The sequence below is a fragment of the Hordeum vulgare genome, chromosome 1H (assembly GCF_904849725.1).
Source record: "Hordeum vulgare subsp. vulgare chromosome 1H, MorexV3_pseudomolecules_assembly, whole genome shotgun sequence".
NCBI classification, from domain to species: Eukaryota; Viridiplantae; Streptophyta; class Magnoliopsida; order Poales; family Poaceae; genus Hordeum; species Hordeum vulgare.
The window spans coordinates 405577390-405599175 of NC_058518.1; the positions used below are offsets into that span (position 1 = coordinate 405577390).

The 21786-nt window shown below is 44.7% G+C and overlaps 1 long non-coding RNA gene across 1 annotated transcript; it reads left to right on the forward strand.

The window, feature by feature from the left end:
- Positions 1 to 19900: 19900 nt before the first annotated feature.
- Positions 19901 to 21325, forward strand: LOC123412290. Its single transcript, XR_006613463.1, has 3 exons — positions 19901 to 20316; positions 20404 to 20519; positions 20938 to 21325. It is a non-coding gene; the product is annotated as an uncharacterized LOC123412290 (long non-coding RNA).
- The last annotated feature ends 461 nt before the right edge of the window (positions 21326 to 21786 follow it).

Consider the following 21786-nt stretch of genomic DNA (forward strand, 5'->3'; position numbering starts at 1 on the left):
CACGAAGATGTACCACTACATCAACCACATTTCTTAATGCTTCCCGCTGAGCGATCTACAAGGGTATGTAGATCGAATCTCCCTCTCGTAGATGAACATCACCCTGATAGGTCTTCGTGTGCGTAGGAATTTTTTTTGTTTCCCATGCAATTCTCCCCAACACGGTTTTCACGTTGGTGATGTCGAGCTCGAGGGGGACTTGCGTGAGAAGAGTACTCGGAGGAGTGGAGACTTGAGTGGTTCCACCTTATCGAAGTAGAGGTATAGGATGCATGGTTCACCATCAAGGCACACATCTCGTCCATTTGGCTTGATAGCTTGTTGTTGAGGTAATCCCTCGTGCACACCTTGGATTCACGCAAGTCGGTGGCGAGTTTCTCGATGCGGTCATTTAAGACACCTTGTGCTTGACACATTCCTTTTTGGGCGTCAAAGAATTGTAGTTTGGTGACGTAGTTGTTCTTGTCATCATCTTGTTCCTCAAAGGCCGCCTTTGACATGGTGGTCCTATCCATATCACTCAAGTAGATATATGTGGAAGAATGAGAAGACAATAACAATTATCGTTCGAAAAGTTGAAAATGGATCAATATCACTCAATCTGAAAATATGGAAATAGTAGAATTGGTATCGAAGGTCGTCCTTCTCACACGTACACAAATAAGGTTTATGGAGTAGCTTGGTTAGGATGGTGGCACAAAATTCAAGCAAATTGAGAATAAGATTCAATAATGTCGAAAAGATTCAAAAATTCGCAAGTAAGACAATGTATATCAATAGCGATGAGTGTACACGAAAACACACACACGCGGATAGAGAATGGGGTTGTGCAACCAAAAGATGAGTTCAAAATGAGGATTCCACGAAAAACGCTCGTGTTGCACAACACTAGAGAGACGCTAGCATGATTGCTCAAATGGGCGTGATACGAACTTGTGCACACCCTATAAGAGAGAAAACATGCCATCTTCCTATTCCCAACTTTTGCTATGTATGTATGAGGCACGATGTCACTCACCCAAGTGATCCAAGATGATCAAATATGAAATGCAAAATTGGCGATGCTATTGCTTTTGCTCTTTTGCTCTTTTCTTAAAAGCTTTCCTTCTATTTTCTTTTTGGCAATGATATTTTTATGTCACTATGCGGGACGTGCACACCAAGATAGCAATTATGTATGTGAGTACTATTGCAACACAAGAGATGATACTATGATATATGCACACCATTGAAGATATGCAGAGTATGTATCACTAAAGTGCACAAGTAGCGTAGCCCGGCAATACTCAGTGTCTAGTCTCGATAGGAAAGTTCCACAAATAGGCTCGGGGTAACAATGCAATGGCAAGGGTATAAGTCAGGAGTGTTGTCGCGGTTACCGTCCTTGCTTACGGTGTGGTGTCAACGAAGAGTTGGTCGACGATGATCCAAGGCGATGATGAGCGACGATGTTGATGTAGAACCACTCCTAATTAGCTGAACTACCTTAGGAAGTGGCAAGCTCGTGACTCAAATCTCAAGTGCAAAACGTCGCGGCATGTCCGGGCCAAGTGGTCGGATGTCTGGGGTACGGGCCGGATGTCCGAGCCTCCCGATCTAGATCAGATCTGGAGAAACCCTTGAATTTAAGGATGAACACGAAAAACATTCGGCAAAATTGGGGCGATTTGGCCGTGAAAAATGATGGGGATGATGGGGAAAAGCTAGATCCACTTGTCCAAAAAGAAATTCATGGATCCAAATCAACAAAATCTCCTCAAATCCAACGAATCCAAGAAATTTTGGTATGGCTATTTTTGTGGGAATTTTTGAAATTGGGTGAAATAAAAAAATTGGCTAGAAAGTGGAAGATGAGACTCCAAGGTGTGAATCAACATGGCTCATGATACCAATATGATACGGGGCAAACCCGTGGGTTTCGATCTTTTCACACTTGGAGGGGAGAAAAGGGTAAACCAAGAGAAAACACAAACTCTCACGAACGATCTCCGATCACACACCCACTAGATCCATAGAAACACACAAGACTCATAGATCCAAAGACAACAAAGGGATAGAAGTAATAGTAGTCGTCCCTCCTGAGGACAGGTCTTTATATCCCGTGGGATCTTCCCTAGAAAGGGGCCTTTCCATCCATAGGATCTTCTCACGTGGAGCTCTTCAACTCCAACGAAGAAGGATATGGAAGGAGCAATGCTCAACTAACTATGAGCTAACACATTGCTAACCCTAGAGAGAAGGAGGGGGTCTATTTATAGTCCAAGACGAGTGGAGAGAGGAAAAGTGGGGATATATGGCCCTTTGGCATGCGTCTGCACACATAAGGGCCAGATGTGCGGGCCAGAGGGCCAGATGTCTGGGGCTTCAAGTAGGGGCCGGATGTCCGGGCCTTACAACTGGATGTTCGAGGCCTAGGCGTGTGACGTCACGCGATACCCGTGAGGTCATGCCAGATGTCTGGGACATTGTCCGGATTTGCAGGGACGGGTCGTATGTCCGGGCTGGGGGGTCGTATGTCGTGGCGTTGTTGCCCGTGGTACGGATGAGGGTGCACCAGAACTCCGGGGCGATGGCCGGATGTGGAGCGTGTGTAGCTGTGCCTGTTCCGCCTTGGCGATGGTGGAACCTTTACGGGCCGGATGTCCGGGGTGGTGGCCGGATGTTCGGGCCTGGGAGGTGTCTTGGCTTTCCTTTGGTCCTCTCGCTCGTCCGTCTTCAGATCCATCTTCATAGCAACTTGGCCTTCACTCCTTGTGTCTTCACGATCATCTACATGGTACCTAAGTATGCAAAGAGTCTCCGCTTGAGGTAGCATCCAAGTTCCATGATCATCAAAGGAAGGGTCACATAGGAGAGATGTCACCTCGGTTTCAACGGCACGTGCATGGGCTCTTGTCATGGGACCTTGTGGGGCTTGACGTGTAGTAGATGGGTCCATGGGGATGACCATGGGATGCTCCGCACCACTTGTCCTAGCCGTTTCTGTTCGAGGTCTTACGGGCAAAGGGGTTCTTGGAGGTTTGGCTATCTTGGCTGGTGATATTGCTCGCAACAACTACTTCAAGGGTGGCGGTTAATGGATGCGTTGGATATAAGTTCTCACACGCTTGTGGAGTTCGACTGGGAGACTCCTTATCACCGCTCCTCTGCGTGATCTCCGTGAATGTTCTTACAACTATCATGATTAAAGCGCACGAGGGGCATGTTCTTGAGGCCCCCACGCCGTCTCACCACGTCACCGCGAAGTGAGGACAACACGACGATGATTCGGAGCCGGGACTAGGGCAACATCACCGTAGGCACGCGGGAGGGCTCAACCTCCACCGTCAGCGACGGTAGCCGTCCGAACGCAATAGCAGGAGCACACCAGGCCCATGGGCCCACAGGCCCGGTCGAGCCCTCATAGGCCCGTAAAGCTCTCGCCCTCGCGCTGCTGCAGGCACGCCGTCGGCGCCGCCGCCCCACATCTGAGCTCCTCCTCCTCACAACGCAGCAGACAACGAGGCACGCCGGGGGGCCAACCCGCTAGGACCCAGATGAGGCCCGCTGGGCCCAGATCTGGGATGGGGGTGCGATGCCGGCCACCCTGCGCCACCACGCTGCCCCGCCACCAAGGAATGGCGCCGACACCACCCCTGCCGCCGACCGTCGCCGCAGCGCCGCCGGACCGCAGACAAACCGGACTGCACCGCCGCCACCTCCCTGCCCCGGGAAGGGAGCACGCGAGAGGAGCTCGAGCTTTGCCCCGGCCACCTCCCGGGGAGGCGGCGCGAGGGCGGATCTGGACGGGGGAAGGAAGGGGACGGGGGCGGGGGGCTAGGCCGGCGGCCGACGACGACGAGAGGTCCGGCAACGATGGGACGGGAGGAGGGGAAACCCTAGTCGCCTCCTGTGTCGCGGGAGGCTTGTCCTATCGTCCAAGTCCAAAATCAAGGTTCTATTTGATTCTAACTATCTATACAACTGACAAGTCTATATTAATAATATCTTAAAGAAGATTAATTATGAAGATATAATTGAGCATTTCATTTTCCGAAACACAAGACGGATGACATGTTTCAATAGAGCACGAAGTCAGTTATTGGTTTTAGTATTTTGCATTGGTACTTGAGTATTTTCTAAGCATTGAACGAAATAACATAAATTTAAATTATATAGTTAGTTGTTACCCTTGCGTTGTTGTATTTTTTTAAATGTTAGGGCCTCATTTTGCTTTTTGCATCGGGCCCCGAGTTTTTGGAGACGGCCCTGGACACAGTTGAATTCATGTTTGAGGAGCTCCACCTTTGGAAGAAGGCGGGAGCACATGGAGTCCAAGTTACGGAGTAATCGCATTGGTGTGTTGGAGTGTTGGGGGTGTGGGGCACGGAGTTATAGTGCCTAACACGCATTCTAATCTCTTGTAAATATTTTCTCTACCTTCTATAAAACTAAGGTATGCATTTAACGTATTATTAAAAAGAATACCCAAGTTATCTAATTGCTTTGGTAATTATATATCTATTCATTTGAGCTAGGTTTGCAACTGTTGAGCAATAGTGCCGTCTCAAGCCTATGCAAGATACTATGAAGAATGAAGTACTTATGGTAGGATCAAGCTACATTAAAGTTCTGATTTTTTTGAAGTCGCGGTTCTGAAATTGACAGTGTTAGTATATCGTTGTACATAGTTGATGAGAACGAATTAAGGATCCTTTTAAAAAAGAAAAGAAAATTAATTCTTGTGGAACTGGAAATGTCACCTCCTTCCGTGCCCTATTTTTAGCCAAGCACCAACCGGTCTAGGTCTCCTGATCATGTAGGCCAGATCTGATTGCTAGGCACCCTACCGAGCACCTCTGAACGTGACCCAGTGCTATGATAGCACCACTCAATGGCCTCATCGGCTGTGTCCTTTCTTGCCGTCATTCTGACGCCGTGGGCTTGCGCTTGTTGGTCGACGTGGATCCATGTCATCTTGTTGGCTTTTTGTTCTTAGATCGAGATCGTACTATCCAACAAGATGAGGCAGGCAATTTAGCATCGACGAATGATGGTAATACTTGCTGCTACTGTAGATTGGTGGACGGTGGTCGGTGCGATCCATGCAAAAACCAACCGAGTTATCGTTCGTACTACGTTCTTGCCATGTTTTGCCCTCACAGAGATGCATTACGAGCAAATCATACAACACAACACCACGCATGCATGCATCTTCTCCGTGCCTCCGTACATCACGAGCGAGAAACAAACAAGTTCATCCGATGATTGCCACAACGTACACCATATATATTTTGGACATTTCGACACAACCTGTTGTTCCAGAATAGAGCATCTCCAATAGAAGTGCTACGAAGCCGCGCGTTAATTTTTTTCACAACGTTAAAATAGCGATTTAGCGCGCCGGATGATCGAGCATCTCCAGCAGACGTTCAAAAATATAATGTACAGTAGCATCTTCAACAGGCGTCCAAAATTAATTGGACGTGTACATACCCAGCTCGCCGCCCGTGACCTTGTGGTCATGCCCACGCCCCGCCGCCCGTGGCCTGCTCGTCGCCGTGGTCGTGGCCGCGCCTTGCCACGCCGTGGCTCGTCGTCGACGTGGCCGTGGCCGCGCTCCGCCCACCGTGGCCTACCGCCGCCGTGGCCAGGGCCGTGGCCGCGCTCTTCCCCGCCCCGCCGTGGCCGTGGCCGTGGTTTCCCTCCACCCCACCGTGGATGCGCCACTCGTGGCCATGGCAGTGCTCCTCCTGCCCTGCCGCGGCCGTGGTCCCGCCCGCATCTCGCCGCCTGTGGCCGGCTGGTGGGCTGGAGCGCGCACGCAAGGAGACCGGCGGCGGGTACACACGAGGAGGCCGATGACGGTCCCGGACGAGGAGGCCGATGGAGGTTGCGAACGAGGAGGCCGGCGGCGGGCGCATGCGAGGAGGCCGGCGGCGGGCGCACGCGAGGAGACCGACGACGGGCGCACGCGAGGAGGCCGACGGCGGCCGTGGGCGCACGAGACACTTTTCAGCGCGTGTGGGAAGTTTCAACGCGCACGAGCTCATGCGCTAAATATACTGCGTGTGGTCCAGTTTTTCCAGCGCGCCGAAATGGTTACGACGTGCTCTATTATGCAGCAGCCGTTGAAGTGTTATTTTTAACTTCGCGTGCTAAAGTTGTGATTTTTTTAAGCACGATATTAATATTGGGTGTCTGTTGAAGATGCTCTAAAGTGACAATCACGAGTACCTACGGTGCTTGCCAAGCGGCGTCGTACATGCTGCCGTTGGTTTCCAGCTCACATATAACATACTCCCTCCGTCTCATCATATAAAACGAGCTTTGCTACATCCACGTAATCTTACGTGAGCTTACGTGTTAATTATGAGGTGTCAATATTTAATTAGGTTTAATGAGGGCGCGTCCCACCCTGAAAATCAGGAAAGGAGATGTTTAGTACGTGGAAAGAAATGTTTTGTAAGCTTACGTAACAGTGTACGTAAGTGTATCATTTTCGATATAAAACATATTTACAAGCAACCGTCTTACATTGTGAAACTGAAGGTCGAAGGAGTACAAATTAAACCCCCGGTGCTAGACGCATAGATATGCAGATAAAGATTCTAGAGTTTGAGGCAACCAGGTCAGGACAGGCTTAGAGCATCTACGGCCAGAAGCCTCTCATAGGCGCGGACGCGTCAGTGACCGAACAATGAGAAAGGAAAAAAATGACTTAACCGGATTCATAATTCATTATACCATTCATATTCGTCTCGGCTGTACGCGGACCTTCATATCTATCTCAAATATAGAAAGGATATGAGGGCTCGTAGACACGTCCATGCGCCCGGTCAGTCCGTCACGTAGGATGCGACCTCATACCAGACCACTTTTTTTTTATTAATTATTTTCTTTCTTTCTCTTTCTCTTTACCGATCACGTGCAAGTGACGTGATCGGACACATGAGAAAAAAAAATATGACTGCGCGAACGAACAAATAAGGAACACACCTGACCGATGTCCGGTTGTAATTGCTCTAACCACCACTAATTCCGATAAAGGAATCCAGAAGTTGTACGTGCACTCCACCGATGAGCACATAGATATAGATGCAAAACCGCTATGGTTCATGAGCTGGTACACAGTTTATTTGTTCGTTTTGAGGTGAGGACTGCTTTCAAGCTTAGGTTAATACGCACGCGGACAAAGTAAACGAACAACAGGAGGGAACTAATATAAGAAAACTAAACTTTTGCTGGAAACATTTCAGATTCTGAAGGGCCAATTGGGGATTGTCCATCCATGATCCATGACCTGAAAACCACAAATAAGGACGGATGCAACGTCAGAAAGGCGAGGAAATAATGTCCTGCGAGAAAGCAGAACTACTCTAGTTATCTGCTGCACCTGCATGCATGGTGGGCTGGTCCGTGTCCTGGTCCTGGTCTGGTCTGGATCGTCCTATCCTGCAAGTTGCATGATAAGATATGTCGTTTGGAATTCCAGCTGGCCAATTTTGTGAATCCAGATTCCATGCATGCTTGCGCTGCACCCCGCGTGCACCGACATTGTTGTGTCACCGAAAGTTGTTTGTCATGTACAGTACACTACACAGATCTGTTGATTAGTTTTGAAGTGTTGGATTTTACTAAAAAACAATAATAATTAACCAGCCTTTTTTGCATTCCTCTCCATTATGTTTTAACCTAAGCTAGAACGGAGCTATCTTCCAATCATGGGGCAGACGAGGACAAGTTGCCACTGGATCATCATTCATGGCCAGGCGACGCATCGGCATCGTACAGCAACAGCGGAGCACAGATGACAGAAAGATGGACGAAATGTCGATACGGATAGGAGGAGGCCACTGATTAGTGATTACCAGGAGCACCTGCTAGCTTTATGTCCCCGACTATGATAGTGTCCATCGGCAATAATGCAATCGTGTATCCATTTCCCGGTGACCCGATCCGATCCAAGGGGTGACCGGTTGATTGATGGCTGTTGGTGAAGATCGACGTACATAGATCAATTGCGGCCATTGCCAACTGGGAGACCCTGCGCTCGCACCCTGCCGGGGTATCTGGTCGGCATATGCGTCTGCAGTACGCGTCTTTATGACTCATACCAGCGTCATTCGCCACGCATCCCATGTACTGCCTAGTGGTCGCATGTTCTTGGCATTTCTCTTGTGTCCTGGTCGTGGCTGTTGCGCTGTAAGCCGGACGCAGTTTGCAGTCTGCAGGTGACGGCAGTCCGTTAGGGGCGACACACCTTTCCTGTCTAAGAGCATTTTGGGCCACCACTTGTAAATTCGAAGCATCAAACGCCCGTACACGTGTCTGCTCAGTGACCGAACGAGTCTCTTATTTATCCATTCACGCGGCTATACTTCTCATTTTCTTTCTCAAATGTCGGATCATTTATACATAATTGATGACAAAAGAAAAAAGAAAAATAACAAATGAAAAAAAGAAAAGGATGGTCCGGGGTGGGGTTGTGTCCTATGTGACGGACTAACCGAGCACGCCCGGGCGCGTCTGCGAGTCCTCATATCTTCCCCATATTTAAGATGGATATGAGTATTTGCGGACAGCCTGAACATATAGAGACGATATGAGGGATCCAGATGGATCATTTTTTTCCTTCTCTTTTATGTTCGGTCACTGATCGGACGCGTCCACGGGCGTATGAAGGGTCATTTAAGGGGTCTGACTGTAAATGCTCTAAGATCGATGGAAAGACTGCGAGGATAGCCAGAGGACGCCCATAAGTTTTGTCCTATGATGTGTGATCCAGATCGTAGGTATATGTGGCTTATTCTTTTATGGTGTATTTAGGTCTACAAACCAATCTGTTGTTAATGGTTAGGGGGATTATGGTATTCCAACTCATCAAGATTTAAGTACTGGTGCTCGTATTTATTTTTGATTTATTACAGGATCTCCGGTAAAGCGTATTCAGTGGAAGGAGTCGTTTTCGTCGACGACGAGATAGTTATGACGACTGTGTAAATCTAAGATGTTATGCCGGCTCAGTCTTTTAAAGGTGCTCATAGGGGTAGGATGGGTGTTCTTTCATAAAGGTGAGTGTACGCGCGTGTATATGAACGCTTGCGTCTATATTGTGTTAAAAATGGTATATTTTGTCTTCTTATTGAGTATTAAGAAAACTAGATGATACCCGATACATTGTTGTGGTGGACGTTTTGCAATATATTTCAATGATATTTGATTTATTCGAGAGTCCTCTTCTACACTCGACCATATGTTCACGGGAGGCAAAATACAATTTTACCGTAGTTGGTATTTTTTTCAACCTTGCGTTGACGTTGATCTAATGGCGATAAAATTGCTAGTACTTGGTAGTACTACTTCATAAGTACTCAAAAGTACTAATATCGGTGGGTTCGTCACAGGAAATTGTGCGACTCCTTCTGTTAAGTCAAGGGAAAATTAGTCCATCATTTTTCCCTCCCAGCGTGCTGCCCTTGTCGCCCAATTCAGAATCGTAGCCACCCTCATATTTCTCTCCCAGCGCTCCGCCCCTATCGCCCAATCCAGAACTGTCGCCGTCCTATCCTCTTCCATTGCCCCTTCCCTCCTCTTCCATTGGCACACCACCGGCAATCCCCTTTTCTATCAAATCCAGAACCACGATGGAAGACGAGTATATGAAGATCTTCGAAGGCGACGAGGTAAAGTTAGCCAGGCTGACGAAGGTTGGTTCTTGGTTTGACAACAAGCGATAGTTAGCGATGACTAAGCACTTGATGAGAACACATTTAAATCAGAGCGAGAGAAAGCCTATCCACGTGGGGGAGTCGCGTGGTTGCACATAGGGCTCCTCCTTTGGGCCATGGAGCAGGCGGATTCACCGAGTGCGAACATGAGGCGGAAGTGGTGGCATAATCGGTCCAAGATCGAACATTCGGATGATGAAGAACTAGAGAGAAGCTACATGGTGTCATTTGTGAAGGTGGCATAGATCCAAGAGCCGATGGAGTCTTCGTCCACCAACCACAAGAGGAGGAAAGCATTTGTCGCAATGTTGCTTCCCAGTCGTTCTACACGGTTCCTTCGTCGTTCTCCTCGTCTCACGGGGCAGCGGTGTGCGGCCGAGGAATAGTAAGCTTCACAATCAATCTATTTTTTCTTCTATTCATGCTTACAATCGTGCTGTGAGTGTTAAGATACAAGTTTTAGGGTAGTTGGATGTGAACTCTTTTTGCATTTTAGAACATATTTGGCATGTTGCGGTCAAGTTGTAGTCACTTGCTTAATGTTGCAGCCACTTGCTTCAATAAATCTGGATCTAAAAGTAAAAATAGAGGTCATGTCTTCTCCAATTATTAGGAGGACTACTTTTGGTAGGGATGATGGATTAGTCATGTTGCACTGTTGTATAGCCTTTTGCTTCACTTCGTGTAAGTTCTGCTTGCGTGTGCTATGGACTATATTTTGTTTACTTTCATTACATGCCCATACTCTGCTATTGGTTAATTCCTAAATTGTAGCAGCTATTTTTCATCTTGCAAAAGTCATATTAATTCAACATTGACTTCTATGAACTTGGTATTCAAATTGGTATGTGTGGGTTGTTGTGACATATTGCCTTGTGATCGGTATGATAATGTTTGTGACAGTTTGCCTTGTCATTTTGAAATGAGCATACTGTGAGTTTTCCAATACCAAATGTCATTACCTTTATATGTATTCAGTCTAAAATTTTCAATTATTTATATGCTAAAGGTGGGAGCATGGGTATGTTGCTGAAGCTGGTGGGCCTGATAATCAAAAATCCCTTGCTCAACCTGAACATGAGATTTTTATGCATTTCTAGATATGTTAGTATTTCAAGTTATGTATTTCAAGACCAAAAGTTGTTATGCATTAGAAGTTTATTTGTAGTAGCCGCAGTCTGTGGTTTGTGTTTTCTGTTGTGTATTCGTGTGTGTTTGCATGTGTGAGTGGATCAAAATCAAATATGGTTCTGATTCGTGTTTTGATGGCCCTGGTGCTAAGTTATGTACCTACTAGTAACATTGATCTTCTTATACATATCATATAGATTGCATTACATAGATATCACACTAAGTGTGGTAATCCATATTACATAGCATCCGGATAGCTCTACATAGACATAACATATAATCTTGGATACTTAATAAACTGAAGATAAGTGACACTAACGAAACTGAAACTTAGCAACACAACATAGAAGAAACTGAAGATAACCGGAAAAACTGAACCTGAAGCAGAAAGTTTGAGATTCAGAATGACTTAGGCCCATGCCCTGCTAAGCGCCCCGATCATCGTACATCTTGCTTCACCTGGGTAGGATTAATTCGTGGACCAAATTAGCATCCAAGTTCGTAGAGATTCAGAGAAATGGACACATTAAGATACGAGATAGATGAATTGAATGAGTATCTAAACATAGAAACAACACGAGAAACACTAAATAACCACATATATTAACATAGATTTAGTCTATGACCAACTAACAAAGCAAACTACAACAGAAGCACACACTTCATATTAGAAACCAGATAGTAGATAGTTGAGGTAGTTCAGTAGTTTTGTAGCATCTTCAGTGACTGCTCCATCTCCTTTTTAGCCCAACATGATGTCATGGTAGGTTCTATGGGTCAAAATGTTAACTATGCTTCCATGACACCCTTTTGGGCTAGAAAAATATAATGTAGCATCACTACGATAAGTTCAAAAAATTTAACTAATATGCATACAAATTAGCAAATTACTTAAAGTTGCACTATCAAAACACACACACACACCAGGCACTCTATCCATCCTCGTTGGTGGTGCTAGGGCATATTAGGCGCATTATACCCCTCATACATTCCCATCGGCCTCTATGAACCAGATTAGGACATCTATGATCCTGTAACCCCCACTTGACGACCAATGCTGGCCTGCTCTGATGTGTCATCCGAGCACGTTCTTCATTCCACGCCTCCACTCTGACAACATGTGCTACATCTGTCAATCATCCCACATATGTTCATTGCAAGCTTCCAAGCCCCGTGCGGGTTCTATGTTCTCCTTTGTGAGAGCCCGCATGTTCTTCAATTCCTGCACAGGCTCCTGTCATCTCTCTACCGCGCCAATAGTCCTTGCTACCCGGTCGGTGATCCATTCAGGAGACACTCACACATCCAATGGGGTTGTGGTACGGGAGGCATAACGACGGAGGAGCCATGGTGTTAATGGCAAACATCCTAAAAAATCAGCAAAGAGGAGCACCTAGTTAAACAAATTTTACTCAGAAATCAAACAACTTAATCAGGGAGCAGTAAGAGTGTGCTGATTTTCTATACTTTCTCCATCTATAATTCCATCCATTAGCACATACAAGATCCATCAATCGATCAGGCAACAATAAAAGGGAACACAATTATACAAGAAATTAAACATTCACAGTAGCGATGCACCAAAATATTAAGAAATCACGTTAGTTTTCAAAGTTCTATTGAGCTTCCTAAATTAGGCATTTACAATTATATTGAGCTATTGGCATTTTTATTGAGAAATCACAGTAGCAATTCATAGTTATTTTGAGCAACCAAATTAGCCATTCATAGTTATATTGGGCAAAATTATTAGCATTTCACAATTATATTGAGGAATCACAATACCAATTCGCAATTAAATTAGTACTTCACATTTATATTGAGCAAAAATATTAGCAATTCGTACTTATATTGAGCAATCAAATTAGGAATTCAAATTTATTTTGAGCAATCAAATTAGCCATTCACACTTTAGCCATTGTCAATTATTTTGAGCAAAAACAAGGGAAGGAGAGAATCACCAAGGCAACGAGAGCTGTGGCCGGTGAGGTAGCCGCGTCGGGGCCGGCGTAGGACGGCGGTGATCGTAGAGATGGCATCACGGCCGTCGTGTTGGAGGTCCAAAGGGCCGGCGGGACGGGGTCGGACGAGGTGTGGCGGCAACTTCAGGGGATGGTGGGATGGTCTCTCAGGGATGTAGATCCCATGCTGTTGTAGGGCGGCGGTAAGGATGGTAGTTGAGGGAGATGACTGGTGCGCCGACCAGCAAGGATAGGGCGATGAGGACCAATGGGTCGATGACGGCTAGGGATTGAGGGTGGTGGCAGCTAGGGCTTAAGTTTGTCGAGCGAGATATTTGTGGAAATTCCCCAATTGACTGGTGCACGTGAATTCGGTGTGTGTGGCGGTGGCGGTGATGGTAGGTGAGGGGCACTGGTTGGAGGCGGTTGGGCCGGCCTAGTATTTACCTTTGTGGAAACCCTAGAAAAGCAATTAAAGAGGTAGCAACAAGATGGAAATATTTAAGGGTTTTATCATCGCGAACACCATAGGAAATCCATACAACATCGAAAAATAATGAAACTAGGTATGGATGCTTCTCATGTTGGTACAAGGGTGTACAAAATAATTTGGTCCATTTGAAGCATGTCGAAAAAATCTGTCCTTCGAGACGGATCCTTCGCTCCTACCGGAACAACCTCCAGTGCAGAAGATCAATCTTTGGTGATCTTCAGAATGACACTATTTTTTGTGAGCAAGTGGCATTGCCGACAATAGTGGTGCACTAAAAAATTGAACGAATTTTGAAAACGAGTGCACGTAGCGTCACCTCCGGGAAGTATTTTAGGATTTTATCATCACGAAAACCCTAAAAAATCCATACAACATCAAAAAACAATGAAACTTGGCATGGATGCTTCTCATGTTGGTACAAGGCTGTAGAAAAAAATTGGGTCCATTTGAAGCATGTCGAAAAAACCCGTCCTATGAGACGGACCCTTCGCTCCTACCCGAACGGCCTCCGGTGAAGAAGATCAATTTTTGATCATCCTCACATGACACTATTTTGTTTCCAGCAAGTGGGCATGCCCACCCAAGTGTTTCACGCAAAATTTGAATGAATTCCGACAATGAGTGCACATAGCGCCACCTCCGGGAAGTATTTTAGGGTTTTATCACCGCGAAAACCCTATAAAATTGATACAACATACAAATCAATGAAATTAGGCACGTATGCTTCGCATGTTGGTACAAGGCTGTAAAATGTTTTTTGGGTCCATTTGAAGCATGTCTAAAAAACCCATCCTTCGAGACGGACCCTTTGCTCCTACTCGAACGACCTCTAGTGAAGAACGTTAAGTTTTGGTCATCTTTAGAAGCACACTATTTTTTGAGAGCAAGTGGGCATGCCCACACTAGTGCTCGACGCAAAATTTGAATGAATTCGGACAACGAGTGCATGTAGCGTCACCTTCGGGAAGTATTTTAGGGTTTTATCATCGTGAAAACCCTAGAAAATTGATACAAGGTCGACAAATAATGAAATTTGGCATGGATGCTTCTCATGTTGGTACAATGCTGTAACGTTTTTTGGGTCCATTCAAAACGTATCAAGAAACCTGTCCTTCATGACATACCCTTCGCGCCTACCCGAATGACGTGCGGTGAAGAGTCAAGTGTTGGTCATCTTCAGAATGACACTATTTTTTGCGAGCAAGTGGGCATGCTGACACGAGTGGTCCATGCAAAATTTGAACGAATTTTGACAACAAGTGCACATAGCGTCACCTCCCGGAAGTATTTTATGATTTTATTGTCGCGAAAACCCTAGAAAATCTAGACAACGTCGAAAAATAATGAAACTAGGCATGCATGCTTCTCATGTTGGTACAAGGCTGTAAAAAATGGGTCCACTCGAAGCATGTCAAAAAACCCGTTGTTTGAGAAGGACCCTTCACGCCTACCCAAATGACCTCCAGTGAAGTTGGACCCATCCTCAAGGTGAGAACGGGCGATGCACGGTACCGAAGAGGCTAGCAAATGGAGGTGAGTGTGCGTATGTCCATGGTGTCACATTAGTCATGAAGAACTCATGTACTTATTGCGAAGTTTTATTAGTCTTATCAAAATGAAACTATTACTCGCATGCCCCGAGGGAGAGGGTTGGTAGGAATTAACCATCGCGCGACTCCGACTCAAAACAACACACAGTTTTCAACAAGGAATAGAAATGCTCACACATCATCACCATGCCCTTTTAATTTTTTAGATGAACAAGAAGTTTAGCATATCTTAATATAGACACCTTTTTGAATTAATAATAATGCACTCACACCTTTTTCATATCGCCATATCAATATCATTAACCCACATTTTCTCTATATGTGCTACATGATGGTTTTTATCATCATTCATTGGATACTCATTATTTTTGATCTAGTCTTATGAGCCATGAAAATTACCATAACTATTTGTCCATATCTCAAACAAATATATGTGAAGAACGATATTATAATATTTCTATAAAATCTACACGCCACCGTGCTCAAGATGATATAAGTGAAGTACTAGAGCAACTGCTAAGCTCAAAAGGTATAAGTGAAGCACATAGAGTATTCTAACAAAGTGTGATGATGTGATCTCTCTCTCAAATAGGTGTGTCCAGAAAACAATTATTGTGGTATACTGAAAGTAAAAGAAAACAAAAGAAAACGGCGCTTCAAGCAAAACTCATTTCATGTGACCAATAAAAATGTAGCTCCAAGTAACATACCAATGGATTGAGACGAAAAGAGGGGACCCCTTCCGGGGCATCCCCAAGCTTAGACGCTTGAGTCTTCCTAGAATATTACCTTGGGATGCCCTGGGAATCCCCAAGCTTAGGCTTTTGCTGCTCCTCAATCCTTTGTCCGTCGGGGCAATACCCAAAACTTGAAAAATGCAATCACATAAAACTCAACAAAACTTCGTGAGATCCTTTAGTATAAGCAACATATCAGATACTTTCAGGTGATGTTACATATTTATTATTATTTTAATTTAGCATAGGTTACTGTATCTTAATGCCTCCATGACGTATGGCCCTCGATATAATCCATAGCATCATCAAAACAAGCAAACTACACATGCAAAAACAGACTCTGAGTGAAACAGAACAGTCTGTAGTAATCTATAATGAAACTATACTTCTCTAACTCCAAAAATTTGGAACAAATAGGAAGTCCTAAGGATTATTTATATAAATAATGTGTAAAAATTTATCTTAAAAAGATGTTCTAGTAAAATCAGAGAAATTCTGCACGGGGCGTCCAAGATTTTGTTTTTGCATTGTATCAATTCTACTTATCATGCAAATCATCCCAAAATCTTTACTTGGAACAAACACTAACTGAAACATAAAAACACAATCATTAAAGAGTCAATAATCATGTTATCACACACTAACATAAATAAATGATAACTATTGGGTTGTCTACCAACAAGCTCTTGCTTTATAACCATTATGATTGACTTGACATTTCAATGATTCTCACATAAAAGACAATAATTGAATCACAAAGAGAGCATCATAAAACATGCGAGAAGAACATTTAAGTCTAACATAATTCCTATGCATAGGCATTTTATAAGCAAACAATTTATAAAGACAAGAAGTGTCTAGCATAAGCAAGTAGGAAGAATGCAACATTAACAATTTGAATATGAAGAGAGGTAAGTGAGTAACATAAAAATTTCTATAACCATATTTGCCTCTCTCTAATGATTACATGTAGGATCATATTCAAATTGAAAAATATAGCAATCTTGATTTTCATTGAAGGAACAATAATGAATCACTTTATAAATTTCACAATTTTTGGATTCATGATTTTCAAGCAAGACCTCATAAAGATAATCTAGTGCACTCTCAGAGCAATTGTTTATACGTAAATAGGTCTTTTGAAAAGATAAACTAGTGGATGAGGATCCATTTATCTTAATATTTTCATTTTACTTTCTATTTTGGTGTGAGCATGATAAAGATAGCATAGCTAGACAAGTAAACTAGAGAGCAAAGATGCAAAAATGACAAGCAAAGGTAGATATTTTGTATTTTTGATTTTTTTATGAGACAAACTAAATTTATCAGCAAATAAAACGAGTAACAAGTGAATGAAATTTTATGTGGAGTTACTTGGTAGTTGGTGCTAATATTCCCCGGCAATGGCGCCAGAAATCCTTCCTGATACTTGTGATCTGCGTTAGGTTTTCTGTGAAGAGGAACGGGTTATTGTAGCACAAAGTGGGTAAGTATTTCCCTCAGTTATGAAACCAAGGTTTATCGAACCAATAGGAATATCAACCACAACCGTCCTCAACGGCTGCACACAAAAGGACAAACAACTGGCACCCAACGCGGGCAAGAGGGTTGTCAATCCTCTTGTCTTGTTATTTGCAAGCAAGTGAGGTGTGTAGATAATTCCAGATAGCAAGATAAAATAAAATAGTAAATAAAAGCAAGGTAATGAAGGTTTTACCAGTATGTTCTGAATAGACCCGGGGGCCATAGCTTTCCCTAATGGCATCTCTCATGGAAAAATAACATACGTCGGGAAAAACAATTAATGTTGGGCAATTGACAGAAGAGCTGATAGTTATGCGATATTCACGACGATGATCATGTATATATAGGCATCACGTCCATAAACAAATAGGCCGACTCGTACCTGCACCTATTACTATTACTTCACTTGAGGAGCGCTTCTATGCTTGCCTCTCTACATATTAAGTTCATGACGAACGATAATGTATGGAGTAAGATGACATGATGTAGACAAAGTAAACTCAAGCAATATGAATAAACCGCATTGTTTTATCCTTACTAGCAGCAACACAAAGACTCATCTTGTCCCCTTCCGTCACAGGGATATAGAAATTGGCGAGGTTGAACCTACTACAACGCACCTCTCTCACCGAAGACATACCGATCTAGTTGGCCAAACTATTTCAATAGATCGGAGAGAATTACGAATCTGTCATAATCATCCACATAAGAATGATATATGTATTCAAAGGTGACTCAAATATTTATCATGAATAATATGAACATAAACCCAAAATTCATCAGATCCCAACAAACACACCGCACAAAAGGAATGACATCATATGGATCAAGGCGAAGATGCGATGATCATTCTATTGAAGATCAAAGAGAGAGATTGCCATCTAGGTACTGACTATGGACCCGTAGATCTGTGGTGAACTACTTACACATCATCGTGAGGGCAACAAGGTTGATGAAGAGGCCCTCCGTGATTGATCCCCCTCCAACAGGGTGCCTGAACGGAGCTCCAGATTGCCTCCCGTCGGACCAGAGACTTGCAGTGGTGTGAAAAGTGTTTTAGGACTCCCTCCGGTGTTTTTAGGGTAGATGAGAATCTATAAGCCAAAGAACGGAGACAAGGGGCCACAAGCTACCAGGGCAGGCCCACCCTGGCTGCGCCCTATTAGCTTGTGGGCCCCTCATGAGGCCTCCAACCTTCTTGTGATGCTCGTCCGTCTTCTTTTGGTCCATAAAAAATCATCAAAAAGTTTCAGGGCAATCACCTTGTTTGGTATGGAATATGTGCAAAGGGAAAAACACGTAGAAAACAACAACTCACACTAGGCACTTGGTCAATAGGTTAGTGCTAAAGAACAATATAAAATGGTAAATAAATACCCAAAAGCATATTAGAATGATAATATATCAGCATGGAACAATAAAAAAATATAGATACATTGGAGACATATCACCCGCCGCTAGAGTCCACGTGTCAACGACGACAACAACAACGCGCAGTGAAACACACGACACCACGCGTGCTCACTCTGGAACGTGAAACAACCCGGGGAGGTGAGAAACTCCAACTACCGTCTTAATTCACCCCTCTTGCCCCTTGGTCTGTCCAACATGCCCCACTCTAGTCCTTTTCTTCCCCAACTCAGGTAGAAACCCGCGCCCTCTCCCTCTCCAGTCGTACCACGTCCGTCGCCACCACCCTCGTCCCTTCGTCATTAGTCAGTGCAGCCCGACATGAAGACGTGGCGGAGGAGTAGTGTAACATCCTCAAAATTTAAAATTGGTTTTCTTGATTTAATTATTTTGAATTGATTTTTTTGAAACAATTGTTTTTATGAAAGCATCTTTGGGACCTTTTGAGATTTTTTCTTGAGAAAATCTTTTGAAGTTCTTCAAGGACAACTCTTGTTGAGAGGAATTTCACCTAGTTCTTTCTTCTTAAAAGTCTTGACCCAAGAAAACCTCTATTTTTTTTATTTCCTATTAAAGGGAGTGGCTAAGCTTTTGCCAAACCAAACCCTACTTCAAAAATTTGATTACCTGGACCTCCTTTGGATTGTTGTCCATGGCACTCCTTTGGTATCTTCACAACTTTTAAAAATGATTTATCAAAGTATTGAAAGGATTTAACTACCTTTCCTTTTTTAGTTTTGCAAAAACTATTTTTTTGTAATTAGTTTTGACCGCTAGAATTTTACAAAGGAACCCATATATTCCTTTGGTTTCTGATTCTCTAATTCCTATCCTTGGTGAACTTAGTACCCCAAACTCATTCCTCCAAAACAATTCTGGCTGGTAGTTTGAAATTTGAAATTTTGTTTGACCCAAGTTTGACTAGAATTCTGTGTTTTGATTAAAAAACTAACTTAACTATTTTCAAAAAATTCTAAAAATTTGCACACAGCCTCCAGGATGAGTGAGAGGCCATCTCATAAATTTTTAGCTCGAAATAGTTTTTCTTGACACCATTTTCATTTGATCGAGCACCTAGTGTGCACTGTTTTGGTTCAAGCTGCAGTTTGAGTCAAAAGCTTTAGAGTTGCAGTGTCTCCTCAATTCAGGTTCACAGCCGCAGAGTCAATCTCTACAACAACGATGGTGGTAGCTCGCCACTATGCTTCGAGCCTATCCACCCGCCGCACGGTCCCTTGGACGGTTGCGAGCGTTGGTGGTGAGCTGGCCTGAGCCAGCCAGCTCCGACAGCAACACTAGCAGCGGCTGCAGTGGCCGCCAGTAGCCCGTGCTACAAAGCCGCGCCGCCCGGCACCGCCCAAGCACACTGTGAGCTCCGCGTGTCCCGATCCCCTCCCGTGCACGCCGCGATGCCCGTCGCCACGTCCCGGACGGTGCACAACGTGATCTCTCCTGCCGTTGTGCCCAGAGAGTGTCGCGTCATTTAGTCGGGTCTTCCATCGATGACCGCGCGAGCTTAGGAGAAAAATGGAACCCCCGAGAGGTGTGGATGCTGACCCAACCCTGTAACCCTCTGAAAAACCCCTAATCACCAGAATTGTCGCTGAAGTTAAGCTATGCGGCTCCCCTCTCGACCCTCTATAAATAGAGAACCCCCTTGTTTCCGAGCACCTCAGCCACTCTAGCGCCTCCCCTCATCCTCCAGGAGACTCGCCAAAGCCTTCAGAGGGGCTCAGAAGGATATTCTACCCTGCCTTCGGCCGCCTCGATTCATTTCGGGCGCGGCCAAAATTGGCCCTGGTGAATGCATCCCCACAGCCTAGCTCTTGCCAGCAGACCCCTAGAGCTTGAACCCTTCTGACCCACATGCGATTTTGGTGTATGCAGGCCTCTCCGTCGAGATCCCACTGCAACCGAAACGACGCCCGCCGGAGTTTGAAGCTGCCCTGATTGTACTGCTCGCCGGCGTGTAACTCCACCTCCATCAGTTGTAGAATCTCCTGGTGAGTGCTCCCGCATGTTCTTTCCCCCTAGCTCATCGCAGGATGCTGCCGGCGACACCGCGAGCTTCTGCCGCCGGCGAAGTGGATTCGAACCTGACCGTGGGGGGGGGGGTTCTAATTTTTTTGAACTGTTTTCTGAAAACTCCTCCACCAGAATGCGCCTTCTCTTCGGGTTGGCGCACTTTCATCTGAGTGCTTTGTTTATTTTCAGTCTGCGTGTGGATAGTTTCTATTTTATGACAGAATAGTCCCTGGTTTCATTTTGCTTTTAATTTTTAAAATATAAAAGCTTTTCAAATGATTCTTTTTGCAAAATCTTTCTCTGGAGGTCTAGTTTATTTTCAGATTTAATTAAAAATTGTTTGGAGATAGTGGCTAGGCCTTTACCACTTACGATAGTATGTGCTGTATAACGTAGATTCCGACGAGGGAGACGTCGACGTCAACTTCACCGAACTCGATCCCGACTACGTGGAACCATGCAAGCATGTTTGAACTTTTGATGTGTGTTTGCTAATAAAATTTTTAATTATCATATCCTGCATGAACTAACCCATTGCTATCACGCGGGACGTGATAGGTTGTGGCCTCGTCATGCCGGATGCATGATCGTGGTGAAAATAATTGGATAACTCTAGTGCCGACCTAGATCGAGTCTTGTCAGTATGTCACCTTATTTTTCATGCTTCCACAGTTTTTCCGAAAGGGAATGCGATATAGTCGGTCGTGAACCTATTATCAGTCACACACCAAGTAGAGGGGACGGGATGAAGGTATCCATGGCCCTGGACTAAATCTAGTCATCCGGTAAGGGGGCATGGGTGTTTCCGCTCTGGGACCGAGTGGAAGGGCACTCCCTTGTAGCACGCGTATAAATTTGATCCCATGATAGTCGATGTTGGAACCTCCCCGTCTTATGTTTTTTTCCTAGCAGCGTAGTCCAGGTGAGACTAGTATTCGCAGGGGTAAATATGGGTGTGTACTGGTGATACGTCTCAAACGTATCTATAATTTTTGATGGTTTCATGCTGTTATCTTGTCTTCTTTGTATGTTTTATGTACCTTTTTATATCTTTTTGGGACTAACTTATTAATTCAGTGCCAAGTGCCAGTTCCTTTTTTTTCCGTGTTTTTGACTCTTTTCATATTTGATTTTGGAACGGAGTCCAAACAGAATAAAAACCCCGAAATGATTTTTTCCCGAACGGAAGAAGACCAGGGGGCCTTTGGGCCAAGCCAGGTGGGCTCCAGGGAGCCCACAAGCTCC